Below are 24,853 nucleotides of genomic sequence, written 5' to 3'. Positions count from 1 at the left end.
AATTGCATGTCATACCTTCCCACCGTGAGACAGACGCAGTTCCCAGGGGAGAAACGAGAGCAGAAGCCGAGAGCAGAACCGTGTTAAGCTAGAAGGCCCTACAATAAGGGACGGACTGGACACCCACGTCGCCAGCTAACCACTAGTACAACTCCAGCTGCAAGTTTTAGCGTGGGACTTTTTCGCGTCTCTGTTACGTCAAGGACCACCCCCCAGCCCATGTTAAAAGCTAGAGTCCTCCAGAAGACCAGTATAGGTCTTACGATAACGCTAAAAGGACCACACCAGCTGCAAGTTTTAGTGTGAGACTTTTTCGCGTCTCTGTTTTACGTTGCAAAATTTAAAAACATTGCCTCACCACGAAAAGTATAACGCTTCTCATTGGATGGACAGAATTTTTGTAGGCGGAGATTAAGGTTAACATAGAGACCCTGATTGGTCAGATGAAAACACAGCCAGGTAGTTTTTTTTATACCAACTTCGGTAAATTGTAGCAAGGAGAAGTTAGGAGAGAGTTGCTTGCGAGACGGCGAGGTGAGCGGAGCTGCGCTGGTCGCCGCCCCCTGACGAACACCGACAAGGGAATGAACGCACGCGATGCCGCATTTTTGGGCGCATAAGGCTTCACTCAGAACTGCAGAAGTCTCATCTGTTACATCCCCTTTTTATGTAATACTAGTGTCGATCGTCAATTAAACCTCATGGTGATCACATTTGCCACTTGAAGTAAAAATCTGAAACGCGATGATTTTTCTGTTATATAGTTATTGAGAAGCCACGTCAGCCACTGTAATTTACGACAAGTTACATAAGTAATTAAAGATAATTGAGGGTCACTGTAGACCATTTTGATAGTTTTTCTCTTTTGTGAAACTTAATTTAAACCTAGATTATAGATGTGATATGGCATAGGTCATCCTTCGAAACTTGGAAACTCACTCGGGGAATATTCGTTCACATTTTTTGTTGAACGCAGTTGGTTTTTACCATCCTGCATTAAAAAATTTCCTTTTATCAATAGTGCAATTTATAAAAAATGTTTTGTTAGTAGAATATAGTTTCCAAATGGTAAACTTAACTGCTTTTTCGACGTTATTTTACCAGCTAACTAAAAATAGGAAAGCCTTGAACCCCTTCCACTAAATTTAGTTAGTATTAAGATTCTTTTACAGGGAGTGCAGTGGAGCTGACGCTGAAATCATTAAGTGTTTGGTTATATCATCGCTAGTCTCACTGAACTCTTCTGAATTCTACATGTCATGTGTGGTCTGGCGTCTCCTTACCAGCAACAGGTCCCAGGTTCAAACTAGTCAATTCCCTAAAAAACACGCTCAGAGCGTCGTTGCGCGAAAGTGGTACGGAGACACGATATATAACAAACAGAAACCACGTAGAATGTTAGAGCTTATTTTGATAATGTCCTTTTTTCTCTCATTTCTATCCACGATTTTCTACTGATTTTGCTACATTTGTAAATGTAATGCATCCCATTCTCCTCACTTTTATCTTCTGCGAAAGGCAAAACTGATAAAAAAACAACGTATTTATTGGTAAATTATCTTCTACAAAAAAATGTTAAAGAAATATGGAGCTGGCTTTTGAGTCTCGGGAATCCAGCAGCCAGGAAACGAAGCATCTAGACTGATAAAGATAGTGCTTCGTAAACATTATCGCGTAGACGAACAGAAATATGTACACCAAACTCTTCAAAAATATATTTTTGACAAAGCAATAACACGAAATACGGAAAAACATTAACACTCCGTAGTGTCAGGAGACATTGTTGTGTTAGTATGTGGGATGTGGTCATTCGCTCCTGCTGTTCAAACTGTACGCCGAAGAAGCAAAGGTTCAGAAGTGGAGTGAAATCCAAATACAGGATGAAATGATGACTTTGATATCCTCAGTGAAAATGGAGCAGAAGTACAGGAGCTGTTGAAAGGAATGAACAGTCTGATAAGTACATAATATGGATTTAAAGGAAAGTGGAAACTGATGAATAGTAGCATAAGTGCGATTAGTGATAAACTCAGAATCAAAATTGGTGACCACAAAGCAGTCATAGATAAGGAATTCTACTACCTTGCAAGCAAAATAGCGAATAGGAGATGTACTCTGCACTCTTCAGGAACAGAACAAACTAAGCAAAAATTCAAAATCCTTTAGAACGAGATGCAGCTCCCACTTGCGACAAGAGGTCTCCAGTAAAAGAATAAAGTTGTCAGGTGATGGCTGCTAAAGGCTGTCAGTACAGGTGGTGAAGGAAATAGCCTTTAAATTCGCAATTCGCATTATAAAATTTGCAATTTTCCACATAAAATTATATATATATATATATATATATATATATATATATCGACAAGCATACAGGATTTATTGGAGCTGCTGTGGAATCTGTTGCATGTAAGTCAGTGAAGGGCGCTGCAAACGAAGCTGTTGAAATAAATGATGCTTTGACTGACATACCAGTAGTTTTTGATGGCACTTGGCAGAACCGCGCCTACAGCACTAAGAATTCTGTTGCTACGGTGACCAGTGTGGATACTGGAAAGGTAATAGATTTCCAGATTAAAAAAAAAAAAAAAAAAAAAAAAAAAAAAAAAACATTGTTATAAGTGTAAATCAGGGGATCAAAAAGGGCATATCTGTGACAAAAATTAGAAAGGAACAAGTCGTGGCATGGAGGCCTCTGCAGCTATTGAAATTTTTAGTCGATCTGTGAACGAAAGGGGAGTATGTTACACTAAGTGCTTAGGTGAAGGAGACTCAGACGCATATAACAGTGTAGTAGCCACTCAGCCGTATGGTTAGAAGATTATCACAAAACTGGATTGTGTTGGTCAAGTCCAGAAGAGGAGGGCACCAGGCTGTGGAAGTTGAAACAAAGTTTGAGAGTCAAGAAACTTTCTGATAGTAAAACTGTTGTGGTTGGCAGGAGAGCCAACCGTGTTAGTAAAGGAGGCCGAAATGCACACGTTTTAGCTCACGCAGGCTGGCGTGAGGTCTGGAACATGACAAGGGAATTAGAATTGAGAAAATCGGACGTAGCTGGTGGAATACTTAACTTTAATCCATTCATGGAGAACGTCGCTCTTTATGGTACATGATTCACAATATCAATAGTACGGATACTGGCGCCTTGCTAGGTCGTAGCAAATAACGTTGCTGAAGGCTATGCTAACTATCGTCTCGGCAAATGAGAGGGTAGAAGTCAGTGAACCATCGCTAGCAAAGTCGGCTGTACAACTGGGGCGAGTGCTAGGAAGTCTCTCTAGACCTGCCGTATGGCGGCGCTCGGTCTGCAACCACTGATAGTGGCGACACGCGGGTCCGACGTATACTAACGGACCGCGGCCGATTTAAAGGCTACCACCTAGCAAGTGTGGTGTCTGGCGGTGACACCACAAAAACCATAAGAGGCAGGCTCACAGACAAAATGATTGATGAACTACAGCAGTATTATGGGATAGCCATTAGAAATAATGCTGAGGATTTGGGGAAAATTAAGCAGCCAGTACGGGCTGCCTTCTTCCACAGACTGTTAACTGATGAAAAACCAGTACACCACCTTTGTCCTCCTGTAACTGACTCATGGTGCAATTACCGCAATGCCCAGTATTCAAACAGTTCATACATCCATAAACATTCCATCCCAGCAGCAGTCTTGGATATCATAAAACCTATTTACAGAGGCCTGTCAAATCATGAATCACTGAAGAAGTGTCTGCGTGGTCAGACTCAAAATCCCAATGTGCCGTTCAATAATCTTATATGGACCCGCTTACCAAAAAATGTTTTTGTTGGAATGAAGAGACTAAAGTGGGGGGTCAGTGATGCTGTTACTGCTTTTAATGATGCAAAACAATGGAAGAGTGAAAGTGCTACAGCATATGGGAATTAATCCTGGAGCAAACTGCATCCGAGAACTTGAACGGATGTACAAGTTTCGCATTGACAAAGCAGAGTATGCAGCACAGCTGGCCACTAAAGAGTTCAGAAAGAAGAAAAACAGAAAGAACTTGGAAAAAGGTCAAGAGGATGATATACAGTGTGGTGCAGGGTGCTTCTGAGTTACTAAAAATAAAAAAATTAAGCATATAATAAGTGAGTTACTGTCTTCTGAAACTTTAGAAGCCGTTCCTGAAAATTTACATTTCCTGTTGTCCCTAAGTCTCCGAAAACACTTAGAGTAGAGTATTCAAATTTTCAGGGAGTAATAACATACATATACTGAGTCTACTGCACTAAAAGAAGAATAATGTTATGTATAATTAAAATTGTTTAGGATAACGTACAAAAAAATAAACAAAATTTTAACTGTGTAATTTTAAAAATATATTTTCGAAAGCAGTGGCTGAAATGCAATTATCTTAGTTCAGTAGACGCAGAACATACAGTTTAATGTCCTGTAAAAGTTTCATGTCAATGGGTACAGTGGTTCCTGAAATACAGGGAAGCCAATTCACTAAATCTAACATTGTCGGGATAGGGCGTTCCAGCTCCCTTTATAACATTATCTGTTATGCCAATTTTCAGGGTATCTTCAGTAAAAATTTGATATTATATTTTACTATTTGACTTACGTGGGGACTAGCCTGATGCCGTATCCTATGGGTTTGAGAAGTGGCGATAGCCGTACGCGGTTCACTGTTTAATTTACATCTTTTGCCGAGGCATAGTAGGACTGTGAAAATTAAGTGGAATAAAATAGAGATAATCACTTACGACTTAAAAATAATAAGACTGGTGTTGATTGGTCATAATGAAATTTACAGTTATTACAACTGATTAACAAACAGCCATTCCTCCCTTCTTCTCTACAAGTTACTTGTAACAACGTTGTGTATATTTGCACCTAATTACATTTTGTGTTATTCCGACTTGTTTGCCTGAATATTCGCACCTAACAAACAACGGTAGTGGCTGTTTGGACTAGTGATAATAGCAGCCATATTAGTTCGCGTGATGTAAAAATTAAAATAACAAATTTATTCCGTATCACGTCTTTGGCTCAGAAGTAGGTAGGGTGGAGTTATCTAGTGGAATGGTTATATCGCTGTGCCACCCAGGTCTCGGTGCTTGTTGTAACAAGCTTTGACCTACACACTAACAAAGTCGCGAAAGATTGGAGCGCTGGACTCAGTGCTTCGGTACAACAAAAGTAGAAACTTATAACAATACATGTTTGTACGGTCGTTATTAGCACCTTCGTCTATCATTGTTACATGAGGATTATGCAGTGGTCCAACGCATGTTACTGTGCTTAATGGTTCGTCTCTTAACGCTGGTGACATTATCAGAGGCTATTAAAAGTCACATAGACTTTCAAACTCAAACGAACTCAACAAGCCTCTGATAATCTCCCCAGCTTTAGGAGATGGAACGGTAGGGGTAGACAACGGGCTATTACCCATGTAACATAGACTAACAAGGATTTGTTTATATGCAATGCGCAACAAAATTAGAGGATCAATGTTTCGGAATCCCGTAACTGTCTCCCATTGCTACGCATAACTCAGAAATTTCGCTCAAAGGGGCCTACAGCCTTCTCCTGTAATAGTGCAAATGCGTGACGCCCTGCGTCACCCTTGCAAGTTATCTACACATGCGAAGTAAAGGCCACAGCTCGGAAGTTCATATGAGTTGCAAGGAGGGGTTAATAACGTCACATGCGCACCAAATTTCATCAAGATTCTGTTCATCGCCACCGTGGTCGTGTCACACGATGAAAAGGTCGTCACAGCCATTCTTACCCACATTTCACCCCTTCTTTTGACGGTTGTGTGATGGTGGTCACAACCGCGACATGCAGCGTTGAAATCACGCGGTTTTCTTGTAGGGGACCGAGAAAAAGGTTTCGGACACACCGCTGCTCGGAGCTGACACGGAAAGGCCTCATGGTGGTTGCACGGTGTGGCCGAGCGGTTCTAGGCGCTTCAATCTGGAACCGTGCGACTACTACGGTCTCAGGTTCGAATCCTGCCTCGGGAATGGATGTGTGTGATGTCCTTAGGTTAGTTAGGTTTAAGTAGTTCTAAGTCTAGGGGACTGATGACCTCAGATGTTAAGTCCCACAGTGCTCAGAGCCATTTGAACCATTTTTGGAGGTGGCATTAATGGCAGCAGTGAAACTATCCTTTTCTCTGGGGCATTGATTCCTACACAGTTTGCAGTGAGATGAGCAAAAAGGACGATGTTGTTGACGCCCTTTGACTCTGCTGACACCCTCGGACGTTTCAACATTTCTCTAAGTACATTGTGGAGCTGCTTCCCCACTGAAATCCTTTAGAGTGCAGCGCAACCGCCATTTTTGCCCTCGTGTATAGTTAGGAATCAATAGGATCTTCCAAAACCATTGAATGAATTTTGAACGTGATCCATTGTTTCAAAGGGTACTTATGCTTTTTCAACCCTCCCGTTTTCCACCTACCTGTGGCTTGATCACGCGAGAGTGCAACATTAACATGTGCATCAATAAAACTGCAGCGGGTACTCGTGTTACCTTTGTTGAGAACGTTATAAATGAACCCTCAGAAATTGATACAGCAAATGAGCCTAGCTGATGCTCTAGCGCTTGAGGACTAGGCAGCTCCTTTCGACATTCCTTGTCTTGGGTTTTCCTACTTCAGCGTCTAGCACAGCTGTTAGACTGACTACTGCTATCAAGGTTTCTGACAGGCACATTTCTAAAGTGATCAACAAAGATGCGTGCATGGCACGGAGGTTTTCGCCGAACTTGTGTATGTTAGTGGGGATCCTTTGCCGTTTTAGGATGTCAAATTAAACGCCTTTCAGTCATCAGTTTTCAACCTTATTTTATTAGGCAACCAGTTTTAGCGCTTTGTTACGCCATCTTCAGGCCCCTGACCGACGTGTAGGAATAATCTACCTCGCTTGTGATCGAAGCAGGGGCCAGCAATACTGGTATTAGTAGAGACCTACTTGCTACAGTGACCACTTAAAATCTACATCTACATCTACATGATTACTCTGCAATTCACATTTAAGTGCTTGGCAGAGGGTTCATCGAACCACAATCATACTATCTCTCTACCATTCCACTCCCTAAAAGTACGTGGGAAAAACGAACACCTAAACCTTTCCGTTCGAGCTCTGATTTCTCTTATTTTATTTTGATGATCATTCCTACCTATGTAGGTTGGGCTCAACAAAATATTTTCGCATTCGGAAGAGAAAGTTGGTGACTGAAATTTCGTAAAAAGGTCTCGCCGCGACGAAAAACGTCTATGTTGTAATGACTTCCATCCCAACTCGTGTATCATATCTGCCACACTCTCTCCCCTATTACGTGATAATACAAAACGAGCTGCCCATTTATACACCCTTTCGATATCCTCCGTCAATCCCACCTGGTAAGTATCCAACACCACGCAGCAATATTCTAACAGAGTACGAACGAGTGTAATGTAAGCTGTCTCTTTAGTGGACTTGTTGCATCTTCTGAGTGTCCTGCCCATGAAACGCAACCTTTGGCTCGCCTTCCCCACAATATTATCCATGTGGTCTTTCCAACTGAAGTTGTTCGTAATTTTAACACCCAGGTACTTAGTTGAATTGACAGCCTCGAGAATTGTACTGTTTATTGAGTAATCGAATTCCAACGGATTTCTTTTGGAACTCATGTGAATCACCTCATACTTCTCGTTATTTAGCGTCAACTGCTACCTGCCACACCATCAGCAATCTTTTCTAAATCGCTTCGCCACTGATACTAGTCTTCGGTTGACGTTACTAGACGGTAAATTAGAGCATCATCTGCGAAAAACTTAAGAGAACTGCTCAGATTGTCACCCAGGTCATTTATATAGATCAGGAACAGCAGAGGTCCCAGGACGCTTCCCGCCGAGTCAGTAGATTGTTCCTACACCTCGATCAGGGGCCTGAAAATGGCGTAATAAAGCGTTGAAACTGGTTGCTCAATAAAATAAGATTGACAATTGACGGCTGATAGATGTTTAACCTGACATCCTCTATCGAACAGCCGAGTCCCTCGACTATCGCTAAAAAGATGGACATACAGAAACTTTGCCGTTTTATTCACTCGCATGGTTATATGCACTCCCGCATGATCGCGCCACAGGAGGGCGGAAAACAGAAGGATTGAAAATGTATAAAGTACCCTTTGCTGCTTTGGGTCCCATTCAGATTTCGTTGAATGGCTCTGAACGGTCTCTAGTGGTTCCACCCTGTACATGAGAGCAAAAATTGTGGTCGCGCTTCACTGTAAAGCGGTGCCATCACGTTCAGTGGGGATTTATCCCCTCAATATCCTTAAAGAACGTTTGAAGCATCCGAGGGTGTTAGCAGAGTCAAATGGCGTCAACAACATTTCCCCTGTTGCTCATCGCAATGCGATGCGAACTGTCGTTTTCGATCGCGGAATATGTGGGAATCAATGCCCTGGGAAAGGGGTGGTTTCATTGACTTCCTTTGTGCTGCCTCCAAGAGACCTTTTCGTGTCGATTCTGAGCGGCCGTGTGTCCTGGGCCATCCACAAAAAAAAAGAAAAAAAAGAGTGATTTCAGAGCTAGGCGTCGTGGTTCTGATTACCATCACATGACGTCAAAAGAATGGGTGAAATGTAGGTAAAGGGGGCTTTGACGACCTTCTCCTCGTGTGACACGTGGGCAGAACTGTGGTGAAATTCGGTGTCAACGTGACATCATTAACTAACCTCACAGCTCAGGTGAACTTCTGGGCTATGGCCTTTTTTTTCGTATGAGGTGACAGTTCGCTGTTTAGAAGTGTTGCCGAACCCGAGGGTAACGTTGCAGAGTGGTTGTGCGCCACTACAGAGAAAGTGTTTAGGCACCTCTGAACCAGATTTCAAACGTATGCGTCGCAATAGGAGACAGTTACAGGGTTTCGATGAAGCGATCCTTTCATTGTGTTGCTCAGTGTAGATGTGTGTGCCTAAGCGCAAGGAAGCTGACAACGTCTATATAATAAATGAATAAGATAAATTCCCAAAAACCTGAAATACTGTTCCACAGTTATTTCTCACAAAAATACCCATGTTCATCATAGTTATATACAAGTATATTACTGATTTCAGGATTTTACTTGACATGGTCTTCTAAACAGGAGTGTGCACCAGTTTGTTGTAGAGAGGTTGCTTGGAAGTGCGCATAGGGCATAAAATTTCTAGTTTCGTGCTAATCGTGCTGTCCCGTGTGTCAATCAAGTTTTGTAGTTTTCAACTTCGCACTCTTCGGTGTCTTAAAGAAAGTCATTTCATAATAAATTGAGGTAACAGAAGTCAAGGGATAGCGATACACACGTATTGTAATGAGACATCCTCCTCTAGCATTACTTCTCCTCAACACTGGTTGTCGATACCAGTATTATTTTTCGATTTTAGGATAGGTTAGTATTATCTGAGCTGCTTTTCTGAAAACTTTCGTATAGTTTTATACACAGTATGTTATATTTCAAGCTAAAGTTAATGAAAAGGAATTATTTTACTTTGGTTGTAATAATCGAAAAGTACTATTTCTGAATGTACAGTTAAAATTATTTTTGTAGAAACATTACAAATTTCGAATTATTTGGCACACTTAAAATTTCGATTATTAATTACGCAATCTAGCACTGTTTTGTTATGTTTATTTCTGTATTCATTTTTTATATAATAATCGAAACTAATAGAAATTCATTTCTCAAGAATAATTATAAACTCTTTGAAATATCGTTATTCCGCTGAGTGAGAGAGTAGTAAGCAAGCGTCTGATGTGATCAGATGTACTTCTGAACTAATATTTTGTGCGAACAGTGTAATTTCGGGTTTGTTAATATGAAAACTCAGAGGACTGTATGATATACTAAAATGTGACAGAACATGTTATCGTAACAACAAAAATTCTGCAGCAACAATCTTCAAATTTATTTAGATCAGTTCCACCATGAAGACCTAAAATGCGAGAATTTCAGCTTCAAGAATCAGACGCCAAGGCAAGAAGAATTGGAGCCAGTTCTGAATGAAAAGGTAAGTAAATGACAAAGTTTATTGTAACCGTCGCTCCTCTCAAATCCTCATAAAAGACTAATGTAGACAACAGCTGCAAGTAGGAAGGAGGGGGTAGATTACGGTATACAGATGGCTATAGTTTGCCGTACACAAGGTATGAAATGGCAGTGGATTGAGTTGTCGTTCTTGTGAAAAGTTTTCCGATGTGGTTATGGCTGCACGATGGGACTTTCAACGCGTAGTGGTAATCGGAACTAGACACATGCCACATTCTATCGAAATCCTTAGGGAATTGAATATTCCGGGACCCGCCGAGTCACATTGTGCCGAGAATACCATTTTCAGGTATTACCTCTCACTACGGACGATGCAGTGGCCGACAGCCTTCACTTAACGACCGACAACAGCGACGTTTGTATGGAGTTGTCAGTGATAACAGACAAGCAACATTGCTTGAAATAACTGCAGAAAAAAGCTGCTCAAAGATATGAACTGGAAAGATGTTTATAGTGCTCATGAGAAGAACGAAAAATATAACACTTCATGAACAATGTCAGTACCATGTTTGAAAACTGTTTTCCTCTAAAAGTTACTCAAATTAAACAGAAGTCTATATTAAAATCATGGATTACACAAGGAATAAAGATTGTAAGACATAAAGGAAAATGTATCTGTCGACCAAGAATAGCTCCAATGCTGATGATTTAGCTAAATACAAGGAATACTGTAAAATATTAAAAAAAGTAATTCAGACATCTAAACTAATACACTACGAGAAGAAGATAGCAATGTCAGGGAACAAAATAAAAACAATATGGGATATAGTAAAAGAGGAGACTGGTAGAACCAGAAAGGAACAGGAGCAAATAGCATTAAGGAACCGATGGGCATAGTGTGGCAAATCTATTTAACAAGTACTTTGTATCCGGTACTGATAGAATGGGATTGTCAGGGTCAGTAAATAATGCCCTTGAATATCTGAAACTAGCCTTTACAAATAGCTTCAGGTGCATGAATATGTCACTCACTTCACCAACAGAAATAACTTCCATAATAAAATCTTTAAAAACAAAGCATTGTAGTGGTTACAATGAATTATCAACAAAGTTAATTAAGGCATGTTCTTGTGAGTTTAGTACAATTCTAAGGTACTAGTATAACCAGTGCATTATAACTGGGACATTTCCTGACTGGCTAAAATATGCAGATGTTAAGCCTCTATTCAAGAAAGGGGATAAAGAGATACCATCAAACTACAGACCGATTTCACTTTTGCCAGCATTCTCAAAAATTTTAGAAAAAGTAATGAACAGGCAGCTTCTCAACCATCTGACCACAAATAACATATGATCAAGAACGCACTTTCGATTTCTGAAGGGTTCTGATATCGAGAAGGCTATTTACACCTACAGTGAAAATGTACTTAATTGATTAAACAACAAGTTACCAGCAACAGGTATTTTCTGTGATTTGTCAAAGGCATTCTACTCCATTGACGAATTTTTTAATAGAAACAAATGATCTATTGTATATATTCATACTACCAGTATTGTTATGTCAGCTTAAAAAAATTGACATGTTCCACATCCACGAGGATCTCCTCAGCACGGATCTATGGAACGAAAAACTAATCTAATCTAATCCAATCCTAGAACATACCACGGACAGTGTGGCGAAGTTTGGCGTTAATGTGCTACGGCAGCAGAGGAGGGACACGAGTGCCTTTGATAAAAGCACGACACCGCCAGCAGCGCCTCTCCTGGGCTCTTTACCATACCGGTTGGTCCCCAGACGACTGCGAAACCGTGGAATGGTCAGATGAGTCCCGCTATCAGTTGGTGATGGTAGGGTTCGAGTGTGGCGCGGAACCCACAACGCCATGGGTCCAATTTGTCAGCAAGCTTGTGGTGGCTCTTTATTGGTGTGGGATATATTTGCATGGAATGGACTGGGTCCTCTGGTCCAACTGCAAAGATGATTGACTGGAAACGGTTATGTTCGGTTACTTGGAGACCATTTGCAGGCATTTGTGGATCTCAAGTTCCCAAAGAACGATGGAATTTTTATGGATGGCAATGCATTGTGTCACCGGACAGTAACTGTCCGCAATATGTTTGAAGAACATTCTGGATAATTCAAGGGAATGATTTGGTCACCCACATCGTTCGACATGTGCCTTTCTCCGGCAAGTGCTTTTATACTGGAAGCATCCCCTAGGCTGTGCTAAGGTATGTTTCTACAATATCCTTTCTTCCAGGAGTGGTAGTTCTGCAGACTTTACAGGAGAGGTTCTGTGAAGTTTGGAAGGCAGGAGACGAGGTACAGAAGTGAAGCTGTGAGGATGGGGCGTGATTCGTGCTTGGGTAGCTCACGTGGTATCGGCACGGTAGCTCAGCGTGTTCGGACGAGAGGTTAGCTGCCCTCTGCAATAAAAAGACTGAGTAGATGGATCATCGATGAACTTGAACGGGTGTCTTGGACGTCCACCCCGAACAAATGCAACGCACAATATTGGAAAAAAAAGGTAGAGCAGTTGCCCGCGAAAGGCAACGGTCCGGAGTTTGAGTCGCGGTCCAGCACATACACTCCTGGAAATTGAAATAAGAACACCGTGAATTCATTGTCCTAGGAAGGGGAAACTTTATTGACACATTCCTGGGGTCAGATACATCACATGATCACACTGACAGAACCACAGGCACATAGACACAGGAAACAGAGCATGCACAATGTCGGCACTAGTACAGTGTATATCCACCTTTCGCAGCAATGCAGGCTGCTATTCTCCCATGGTGACGATCGTAGAGATGCTGGATGTAGTCCTGTGGAACGGCTTGCCATGCCATTTCCACCTGGCGCCTCAGTTGGACCAGCGTTCGTGCTGGACGTGCAGACCGCGTGAGACGACGCTTCATCCAGTCCCAAACATGCTCAATGGGGGACAGATCCGGGGATCTTGCTGGCCAGGGTAGTTGACTTACACCCTCTAGAGCACGTTGGGTGGCACAGGATACATGCGGACGTGCATTGTCCTGTTGGAACAGCAAGTTCCCTTGCCGGTCTAGGAATGGTAGAACGATGGGTTCGATGACGGTTTGGATGTACCGTGCACTATTCAGTGTCCCCTCGACAATCACCAGAGGTGTACGGCCAGTGTAGGAGATCGCTCCCCACACCATGATGCCGGGTGTTGGCCCTGTGTGCCTCGGTCGTATGCAGTCCTGATTGTGGCGCTCACCTGCACGGCGCCAAACACGCATACGACCATCATTGGCACCAAGGCAGAAGCGACTCTCATCGCTGAAGACGACACGTCTCCATTCGTCCCTCCATTCACGCCTGTCGCGACACCACTGGAGGCGGGCTGCACGATGTTGGGGCGTGAGCGGAAGACGGCCTAACGGTGTGCGGGACCGTAGAGAAGCTTCATGGAGACGGTTGCGAATGGTCCTCGCCGATACCCCAGGAGCAACAGTGTCCCTAATTTGCTGGGAAGTGGCGGTGCGGTCCCCTACGGCACTGCGTAGGATCCTACGGTCTTGGCGTGCATCCGTGCGTCGCTGCGGTCAGGTCCCAGGTCGACGGGCGCGTGCACCTTCCGCCGACCACTGGCGACAACATCGATGTACTGTGGAGACCTCACGCCCCACGTGTTGAGCAATTCGGCGGTACGTCCACCCGGCCTCCCACATGCCCACTATACGCCCTCGCTCAAAGTCCGTCAACTGCATATACGGTTCACGTCCACGCTGTCGCGGCATGATACCAGTGTTAAAGACTGCGATGGAGCTCCGTATGCCACGGCAAACTGGCTGACACTGACGGCGGCGGTGCACAAATGCTGCGCAGCTAGCGCCATTCGACGGCCAACACCACGGTTCCTGGTGTGTCCGCTGTGCCGTGCGTGTGATCATTGCTTGTACAGCCCTCTCGCAGTGTCCGGAGCAAGTATGGTGGGTCTGACACACCGGTGTCAATGTGTTATTTTTTCCATTTCCAGGAGTGTAGTTTCAATCTGCCAGGAAGTTTCATATCGGAGCCCACTCCGCTGCAGAGTGAAAATATCATTATGAAATGTTTATTATTTACATGATAAACATAAAGTGATTTCATTATCATTATTGCGATTATTTATTCAGAACTGACCTGCATCCACGTCCAGTATAAATGCTTCATTAATTCATCGCTTTAAATCGCTTAAAGAATCGAACTCAGGAGTACAGAACTGCTTCAAAGATTATTCGTGAATATCAGTGTTTATGACATCCTTCATCCCGAACTACGTGTCGTACACTGATATAATTTTACTGGTGCATTCTGTGGTATATATGGATACTCTTTGTAAAATGTGGTTGCGAATACAGTTAGTAATAAAGAAGTAACAAATTAAAGCAGACGAAATGAAATAAGCGATAAAATTTTTTCTTTCATAATTTTGTGTGGCGTGTCAGCGAGAAAAAGTTTCGAATTGTTTGAAATTATGTGTAAAGTTTGTTGGGAGTCGCTAAATAGTCTTGTTCTCAAATACGGGATGAATGTAGTCTGGGTAATTCACGCGCCTTAAGTTAGGCTACCATAATATATGTGTACAATGTCTAAGTTTAATAGCCGCTTGGGGTAGCCCGCGGTCTTAGCCGTCTTGTCACGGTTCGCGCGGCTCCCACCCCCCGTCGGAGGTTCGAGTCCTTCCTCGGGCATGTGTGTGTGTGTGTGTGTGTGTGTGTGTGTGTGTGTGTGTGTGTTGTGCTTAGCGGAAGTTAGCTTAAGTTAGATTGTTGTTGTTGTTGATCTTCAGTCCTGAGACTGGTTTGACGCAGCTCTCCATGCTACCCTATCCTGTGCAAGCTTCTTCATCTCCCAGTACTTACTGCAACCTACATCCTTCTGAATCTGCTTAGTGTATTCATCTCTTGGTCTCCCTCTACCATTTTTACCCTCCACGGTGCTCTCCAATGCTAAATTTGTAATCCCTTGATGCCTCAGAACATGTCCTACCAACAGGTCCCTCCTTCTTGTCAAGTTGTGGCACAAACTCCTCTTCTCCCCAATTCTATTCAATACCTCCTCATACCTCCTCATGGATAGGTTAAAGTTAGATATAATGGGAATTATTGAAGTTCTGTGGCAGGAGGAACAAGACTTCTGGTCAGGTGACTACAGGGTTATAAACACAAAATCAAATAGGGGCAATGCAGGAGTAGGTTTAATAATGAATAGGAAAATAGGAATGCGGGTGAGCTACTACAAACAGCATAGTGAACGCATTATTGCGGCCAAGACATATACGAAGCCCACACCTACTACAGTAGTACAAGTTTATATGCCAACTAGCACTGCAGATGACGAAGAAATTGAAGAAATGTATGAGTAAATAAAAGAAATTATTCAGATAGTGAAGGGAGATGAAAATTTAATAGTCATGGGTGACTGGAATTCGGTAATAGGAAAAGAGAGAGAAAGAAACGTAGTAAGTGAATATGGACTGGGGCAAAGAAATGAAAGAGGAAGCCGTCTGGTAGAATTTTGCACAGAGCACAACTTAATCATAGCTAACACTTGGTTCAAGAATCATAAAAGAAGGCTGTATACATGGAAGAAGCCTGGAGATACTGACAGGTTTCAGATAGATTATGTAATGGTAAGACAGAGATTTAGGAACCAGGTTTTAAATTGTAAGACATTTCCAGGTGCAGATGTGGACTTTGACCACAATCTATTGGTTATGACCAGTAGATTAAAACTGAAGAAACTGCAAAAAGGTGGAAATTTAAGGAGATGGGACCTGGATAAACGGAAAGAACCAGAGCTTGTACACAGTTTCAGGGAGAGCGTAAGGGAGCAATTAACAGGAATGGGGGAAAGAAATATAGTAGAAGAAGAATGGGTAGCTTTCAGAGATGAAGTAGTGAAGGCAGAAGAGGATACAGTAGGTAAAAAGACGAGGGCTAGTAGAAATCCTTGGGTAACGGAAGAAATATTGAATTTAATTGACGAAAGGAGAAAATATAAAAATGCAGTAAATGAAGCAGGCAAAAAGGAATACAGACGTCTCAAAAATGAGATCGACGGGAAGTGCAAAATGGCTAAGCAGGGATGGCTAGAGGACAAATGTAAGGATGTAGAGGTTTATCTCACTAGGGGTAAGATAGATACTGCCTACAGGAAAATTAAAGAGACCTTTGGAGAAAAGAGAACCACTTGTATGAACATCAAGAGCTCAGATGAAAACCCAGTTCTAAGCAAAGGGGAAGCAGAAAGGTGGAAGGAGTATATAGAGGGTCTATACAAGGGCGATGTACTTGAGGACAATATTATGGAAATGGAAGAGGATGTAAATGAAGATGAAAGGGGAGATACGATACTGCGTGAAGAGTTTGACAGAGCACTGAAAGACCTGAGTCGAAACAAGGCCCCCGGAGTAGACAACATTCCATGGGAACTACTGACGGCCTTGGGAGAGCCACTCCTGACAAAACTCTACCATCTGGTGAGCAAGATGTATGAGACAGGTAAAATACACTCAGATTTCAAGAAGAATATAATAATTCCAATCCCAAAGAAAGCAGGTGTTGACAGATGTGAAAATTACCGAACTATCAGTTTAATAAGCCACAGCTGCAAAATACTAACACGAATTCTTTACAGATGAATGGAAAAACTGGAAGAAGACACCTCGGGGAAGATCAGTTTGGATTCCGTAGAAATGTTAGAACACGTGAGGCAATACTGACCGTGCAACTTATCTTAGAAGCTAGATTAAGGAAGGGGAAACCTACGTTTCTAGCATTTGTAGACTTAGAGAAAGCTTTTGACAATGTTAACTGGAATACTCTCTTTCAAATTCTGAAGGTGGCAGGGGTAAAATACAGGGAGCGAAAGGCTATTTACAATTTGTACAGAAACCAGCTGGCAGTAATAAGAGTCGAGTGGTTGGGAAGGGAGTGAGACAGGGTTGTAGCCTCTCCCCCTTGTTATTCAATCTGTACATTGAGCAAGCAGTGAAGAAAACAAAAGAAAAATTCGGAGTAGGTATTAAAATCCATGGAGAAGAAATAAAAACTTTGAGGTTCGCCGATGACATTGTAATTCTGTCAGAGACAGCAAAGGACTTGGAAGAGCAGTTGAACGGAATGGATAGTGTCTTGAAAGGAGGATATAAGATGAACATCAACAAAAGCAAAACGAGTATAATGGAATGTAGTGGAATTAAGTCGGGTGATGTTGAGGAAATTAGATTAGGAAATGAGACACTTAAAGTAGTAAGGAGTTTTGCTATTTGGGGAGCAAAATAACTGATGATGGTCGAAGTAGAGAGGATATAAAATGTAGACTGGCAATGGCAAGGAAAGCGTTTCTGAAGAAGAGAAATTTGTTAACATCGAGTATAGATTTAAGTGTCAGGAAGACATTTCTGAAAGTATTTGTATGGAGTGTAGCCATGTATGGAAGTGAAACATGGACGATAAATAGTTTGGACAATAAGAGAATAGAAGTTTTCGAAACTACAGAAGAATGCTGAAGATTAGATGGGTAGATCACATAACTAATGTTCAGATTCTAACTTTAATACTTGAGGACATAGAGGAATTAAAAACATCAGCTGCCAGTGGAGATCCATTGTGCAAGTTGAAAATTTGTGCCAGACCGAAATTCGAACCTGGGTCTTGGGCTTACTAGACAACGCGCTGACCACTACGCCATCCAGACACAGTGGCCACCACAACCGCACGGACTAGCCTACCACGCTTCCTGTCAGAGCCAGATGTAGTGCCCCTACTCGTTAGCCTCATTTCTCGCTGCATCTCGCAGAGTCCCACAAGAGTTCGAGCTAGTTGTGCATCTGCAGTGAAGGGCTCATTGGCCCTCATCGCCGTAATTATATACGAGGTGTCATCTCTTTTGGAAATATTCCAAAAGAACGGACACCATTTTGATCTTGCGGCCACTATGAAGCAAGACACAAAGTGAGATACTAGCCGCCGGTGAACACTGATTTGTATCAATGGGGCTAGTTGAAAATTTGTGCCGGACCGGAATTCGAACCCCAGTCTCCTCCTTACTAGGCAGATGTTCCGACTACTACACCATCTGGACACAGTGGTCAATGGCCACTGGCAGATAATGTCTTTAATTCCTTTGTGTCTCGATTCATAGTAAATGCAGGATCAAAGTGATGCCCTCCGACATCCCCGAAAGAACAGACAGCTCATTTATAATTACGGCGATGACGGCCAATGAGGCCTCAGTGTAGATACACAGCAAGCTTTGACACTAATGGGGAACCGGCGAGATGGCGCCAGTGATGTGGCTAATCATCAGGGTCACTACGTCAGTAGTGTGTGCCATTATTATGTGCGCTAGGGTAGTACGTGTGGCTGTTGTGACCACTGTGTTCGGATGACGTAGTGGTCAGCGCATTTACCCAATAAGCAGGAGACCTGGTTTCGAATTCCACTTCGGCACAAATTTTCAACTTTCCTGATGAATATACTCGTAAATAAGTGCCCACTGGCAGCTAATATCTTTGATTCCTCTATGTCTTGATTCATAAGGGGTGAAGGATCAAAACGATGTTTGTTATGTATGAAGTTAGTAACTGTTCTCGAAAGAAAGCCGAGCGGTCTAAGGCGCTGCAATCATGGACTGTGCGGCTGGTACCGGCAGAGGTTCGAGTCCTCCCTCGGGTATGGGTGTGTGTTTGTCCTTAGGATAATTTACGTTAAGCAGTGTGTAAGCTTAGGGAGTGATGACCTTAGCAGTTAAGTCCCATAAGATTTCACACAATTTTGAACATTTTTTTTCTCGAAAGAACAGATACCATTGACGACCGTGCAGCTTCTCTAGAATAAATGATAATTAATGAAACCCTCAGCTACCCACAGGTGTTGCGGATACTCGTGTATCTCGATGGGCACAGCTGAAAATGAGTGCCCCGACCGGGACTCGAACCCGGGATCTCCTGCTTACGTGGCAGACGCTCTATCCATCTGAGCCTACCGAAGACACAGAGGAATAGCGCGGCTGCAGGGACTTATCTCTAGCACGCTTCCCGTGAGACTCACATTCCCATCTATCCACAATTCTACATACGTAATGTACCTAATAGATATTTGCCCATCCACTCATTACTCGCGCACACTTTGTGATTTCCATAAGAGTTCGGGCAACCTGTGCGCATTCGCACAGACGAAGATCAATGGCTGGGTAGCCTTTAACTATATGTACGAAGATAGTAACTGTTCTTGAAAGAACAGATACCGTTGATGACCGTGCAGCTTCTCTAGAATAAATGATAATTAATCAAACCCTCAGCAACCGACAAGCGGTGTTCATATACCTCGATGGGGACAGCTGAAAATATGTGCCCCGACCGGGACTCGAACCCAGGATCTCCTGCTTACGTGGCAGACTCTCTGTCCAGCTTAGGCTACCGAGGACACAGATGAATAGCGCCACTGCAGGGACTTATCCATTGCACGCTTCCCGTGAGACCCACATTCCCAATTGTTCACAATTCTACATGAGTGGGTCTCACGGGAAGCGTGCAAGGGTTAAGTCCCTGAAGTCGCGCTATTCCCCTGTGTCCTCGATGGCTCAGATGGATGCCGGGACTGTAACTCAGCGTGTTTGGTCAGAGGGTTAGCTGCCCTCTGTCATAAAAAAAAACTGACTTAATTGATCAACTACGAACTGAAACGGGTGTCTTGCGACGTCCGCACCGAGCAGATAAAACGAACAAAATGAGATTACAAAAAAATTAATAAATAAATAAATGGATAGAGCGTCTGCCATGTAATCAGGAGATTCCGGGTTCGTGTCCCGGTCGGGGCACACATTTTCGGCAGTCCCCATCGGGGTATATCAACAATACCTGTCGGCAGCTGAGTGTTTCAATTAATTATCATTCATGTTTATTACTTCGGAAATAACACGACTTATTGTGTAAAACCTTTAACGTTATGTTTCTTAATGATTAGGCTATGGCAGTATGTTATATTATAAATTCGGTCAACAATCATATGAAATACCGAAAATAAAGTTGTTGATGCCCATGGAAGCTTTTACATAGGCAACCTCCAACTAGCACCGACAACAAATAATACAGTTACCTCTGCTATACGATGCACCACGCCTGTACTCGCGCAGGTGCCCAGCGGCGGCCGTGGCTTTCCGCGGCGGACTGGCCGTGCTATCTGGATGGCCAGCAGCCACCACATCGACCAGCGGACGTCACGCGGACGCGCAGGTGGATACCAGACAGCCGAGAGCTGTCGCCATCGACCCGCACGAATTTTTTACATCGATGCGGCGCCGAGCGCACACGGCAAGTACCCGATATAACAGTAATCATGTTCGTTGTAAAAGGCCTCTTTACTTACCGCCTGTAATCGCACCGACGGAAATTGAAACACCACTGTGATATTTATCAGACTTCGTGGCGCCGTTGAGCACATGACAGGTGTGAAATAATTAAGCTTCCATTCGGCTGGGAACTGACGTCCATGATCAACATCAGTATTAGGTATTAAGCTGTTTCCATCCGCCTCTTCGTCAGTGCCAGTCGAACATACCTGCGATCTTCACGTGGTGTAGCTAGAGTTGCGCACCACCAAAACTACGGTTCGGTAGTTTTGCTTCAGTTCAATAAATGACGAAGGAAATGGTTGGGCTACCGGTGATAGTGGTGGCACTGGTAGGGAAAAAAACACACGAGTAAATGAGTGTGTCAGAGAGAGAAACTGGGAGCCGACTGCTTTCTTTTGTCTTGTTATTTGTTTGTTTGCTTACTTGCTTTTTACGTAATTAGAACCGTCCGTAGTTCAGTGTTAGATTATTGTGAATTTTATATACTTACAAAACGCTTCATAAGAAATAAAAGTTAGCTGATCCGGTAACTTCTGCACTTTTATCCAAACAACTAATTATTTTTGATGCAAGTACTGTTTACATGAGCAAACCAAAAAGATTCTGTGCAATTATTGATGTTAGTTTGTACTCAATAGAACGTTCTTCATCATGATCAAAGGTAAGAGTTTTCTGTTATCATTGATAATTTCGAAACTTGTTTGTGAGTAACATAAATGTGTTTTATATAAGCTCGACGCTGTATGAAGCGATGTTTGATATGGTGTTTTTTTCAGGTTTCTCTTAATTTTACCCTGTTGTTGAGGAAATTACGTTTTTCTAGCGCCATATGATACATCTGTACTGTTTTCATTTTTCGTTTTTACTACAACATCCCTCTCTTTCACATTAAATATCAACAATTTTCGAATAAAAGCTAAATTAAACACTGATAATTTCAATTTTATTACAAATACTGTCTGTTTTTAAGTAAAAGGCAGTAGGACAACTATGTGGAGCATAAACATTCCATAGGTTGCTCGGCCCTTTATATATGGTTATTCAGTTTCTATGTGGTTCATTGCTTCCTAAAACTAGGGAAATCTAGTGAGACACTAATCGCATACGCAACAAAGCGATCTAATTGAGGTAACGCCCGATAGGTACGCAACACACCTAACGTATAGGTAACTCGGTTCCGATCTTAACTGTCTATGGCTCGTAGAATAACTACTGCAGTCTACGCTTAATCTAGGGTGGCCTATTGTCGTTTTACAACTCTAGGTTTAGCCCTTCTATAGGGATCTGTGCCTATACGTCTTGCATCACACTGGTCCGGAGTCCATATTCTTAGCACAGATTCTGCAGTCATTGCCCTGCAGCCACAGACACCTGTCTGTACGATCTGTCGGCATGATGCTCTCATGCCACCAGTCCGACCTTTCTTAAAGACCAAAGATGACGATAAATGCGCGAATACGTGTGCGTCCTCTGAGGATGCTATGTTGTGATCACCGTCTGAAAAGTTCCGGTATGGAATGTTAATAATCATTTTCCACAGCCGTGGAAATGGTGGTGTATTAGCCTGGTAGCATTTAGTTGAGCTGTTCATGGTGTAGCACCTCCGCTAGCGTAGCTCACACTGTGTGAGACTTACGTAAACGTCAAGCTGCTGCTGCTGGTGTTGGGATCTGCAGTCCGAAGACTGGTTTGATGCAGGAGTCCAAACCAGTCTACGCTATTGTAAAAGTCTCTTCATCTGTGTATAACTACTGCAATCTACATTAGCTTTAACCTGCTTACTTCAGTAAAGCCTTCGTGTCTCCCTGCTATTTGTAACCCCCACAATCCTCCCCAATTCCACCTCAAATATTCCTTGGAGTCTAAGGATGTCAAAAACTTTAAGCAGTTTCAAAAAGCTGGATGATGGCGGAAGAACAGGTCCTATACTTCGTTCATCAGACGAATAAGGGCCAGCCGTTGTTTCCGAGCGGTTCTAGGCGCTTCAGTCCGGAACCGCGCTGCTGCTGCTGTTGCAGGATAGAATCCTGCCTCGGGCATGGATGAGTGTGATGTCCTTAGGTTAGTTACGTTTAGGTAGTTCTAAGTCTAGGGGACTGATGACCCAAAGTGTTTAGCACCATTTGAACCATTTTGAACGAAGAAACCTGATGTAAACAAACACAAACGCGATGATTGGTCAGAGCCGTAGCTCTTGTGCACTGGTGTTGTTCCGCTCTTGGAAGTAGAGCCATCTTATGTATTAGATTGGATTAGATTGATGTCGTGGGAGGAGACCAAACTGCGAGGTCATCGGTCTCATCGGACTAGGGAAGGATGAGGAAGGAAGTCGGCCGTGCCCTTTCAAAGGAACCATCCCGGCATTTGCTTGAAGCGATTTAGGGAAATCACGGAAAACCTAAATCAGGAATGCCGGATTGAACCGTCGGCCTCCCGAATGTGAGTCCAGTGTATTAACCACTGCGCCACCTCCCTCGCTACTCTATGTTATTAGACTACTTGTTACTATGTAACTGTTACTATGTAACTGTAAATGAAATTTAAGACGTTCTGATGTATTAACAGACATCGACATTTTTCTTACCGTACTTAGCTAAGTAATTTGTATTTCAAACATCGTGTGCAGTCACAGTCTCTGTAAACGCTACTTGTGAGAGGATTGTCTCGATGTTAGTACATACTGTGAAACTAGATGACACTGCTTCCCGCTTCGTAGTGAAACCTGCGCCGCGGAACGCCGTTAATGGCGAGAAACAAATTGTTCTCAATGTTTTTCACAAGGTTAAAGAGAAAAATCAGCTTTGATATTTTTCGAGAAAGACTATATAATAAAGTAATTAAAGATTGTATTCAAATTACATGCGGGATTCTGTTAGTAGAAATCCATAGGTCGGTGGTTCGAATCCGGTTCGGAGAAAACATTGTTGGAGCTGTAGCTCGGAAGGACCATTGATAAACAAGCTGAGGATTGTTCTTCGCGCGGCACTGCAATTCTCTTTCACCGGATTGAATCTTCACCTGGGCGACGATGATTATCACGAGGAGGAGCCCGAAACCTTGACGTACCAAGAGACGATTATGAATATTCCCAGAAACAAAGTGAGTAATAGATGAGTAACTGAATATTAATACTGTGATTAGCTATATTCTAGCTGGGATACAGTTTATATGTATGTTTTGCACTACTGAAAGTTTGTAATCCATCTCATTATATTGTTCTCTGTGGTGACAAATAAACCAACTTCAATGTTAAAAAAATTGGTAGCATCGTTGAATGTCAGTCGTGTACGCTCTGGGCGGCGGTTCGAATCTCGTTGTGATCCATAATTTTTTTGTTCGGTTTGAATAGCTAAATCATTTAAATATGAAATTCATAAAGTATATGTTAATTAACTTCACCATCACTGTTGAAAAATACACGTCTTCTCGTTTCTAATTCCGTATCGCACGCAAAATTCTGGTTCTCGTTGCAAAAATAAATTATTAATTATCGATATTGTTAGAGAACGTTGAAGGTAACAAAACATCCAAAGTCAAATTTTTAGGAGAAAAACGTAAAATCAGATCCTCTTTATTTGGATATTTCCATTTTTGTGTAGGAGAGATTTTGTCTCATACGAGCCAGAGAGATCAGCGTCGTAGAAACATTGAAAACAATAATTTTCACGGCGTCGAGCACGCTGCACAAATGCCGCATTTTTACTGTTGTCACCGTACCACTGAACTTAACAGAACTGGTCTGGAGCCAAGTTAAGGCATTCGTCGCGAGAGAATAACAAGACATTTAAGCTGCCAAACGTACTGGTACTGAGTACGAAGCTTTGTAATACGTCGCTGTCAAATGACGGCCAATTGCAGAGAAGTCCGCCATAAAAGAGGAAGAAAAATATGGGATTTTTTGGTGTCTTGGAATTGTGTTGATGATGGCCCCGTTATCAACGTAACAGTACTGAAATTTATTCCTCGGAGCCCGATATGGATGGAGTTCAGAGATTACCAGCCTACTGACTGTGATACCCTCAGTGACTTCGGTATTTAACTACATGGTAAATCAGCAGCGCATTTTTACGCCACACACAGTTCATGAAGAAAAATTATCCTCGTTAAAGTCAGGAATTTTCGTCACTCATGTTTATAATTACAATACTCTGTTAGCTAAGATCGAGGGCATGTTATGTTTTCCGTTCGGTCACCTAAGAAGCATATCGCCGGAGTTCATTTTAAAAGTCAGATGACATTCAAATATGTATTGTTTTCTGCTCATCTCTTTTCAAGTCTTTACCGCAACTATTCACATCGCTGCAGGGTAGCTGCATCACTGGCCTGGCCAGCACTGTCCAATTTAATTAAGCCGGTAAGGTGTTGCCCCGTATCATCCCTGAGTCGACGATGCGTAATGCACAGGATAAAACGCATCCTCATTATCGTATTTGACTGTATAGGAGACACCTTGGCTTCCGCTCCACGTGAAACGAAATCCAATGAGCTTCCAACAAACGC

General features: G+C 42.7%; 1 protein-coding gene across 1 annotated transcript in view; it reads right to left on the bottom strand.

Moving 5' to 3' along the window:
• Window positions 1-20,247, bottom strand: part of LOC126315899 (ionotropic receptor 25a) — a 208,827-nt gene extending 188,580 nt beyond the window's left edge. The window contains exon 1 of the mRNA XM_049992710.1: window positions 20,098-20,247. The gene's annotated coding sequence lies outside the window, so the exon portion shown is untranslated. The remainder of the gene's footprint in view (window positions 1-20,097) is intronic.
• Between the last annotated feature and the right edge of the window lie 4,606 nt (window positions 20,248-24,853).

Source organism: Schistocerca gregaria, chromosome 1, assembly GCF_023897955.1.
Source record: "Schistocerca gregaria isolate iqSchGreg1 chromosome 1, iqSchGreg1.2, whole genome shotgun sequence".
Taxonomy (NCBI): Eukaryota; Metazoa; Arthropoda; class Insecta; order Orthoptera; family Acrididae; genus Schistocerca; species Schistocerca gregaria.
Note: the sequence above shows the minus strand (reverse complement) of the source record. Positions and strands in the feature narration are given on the sequence as shown.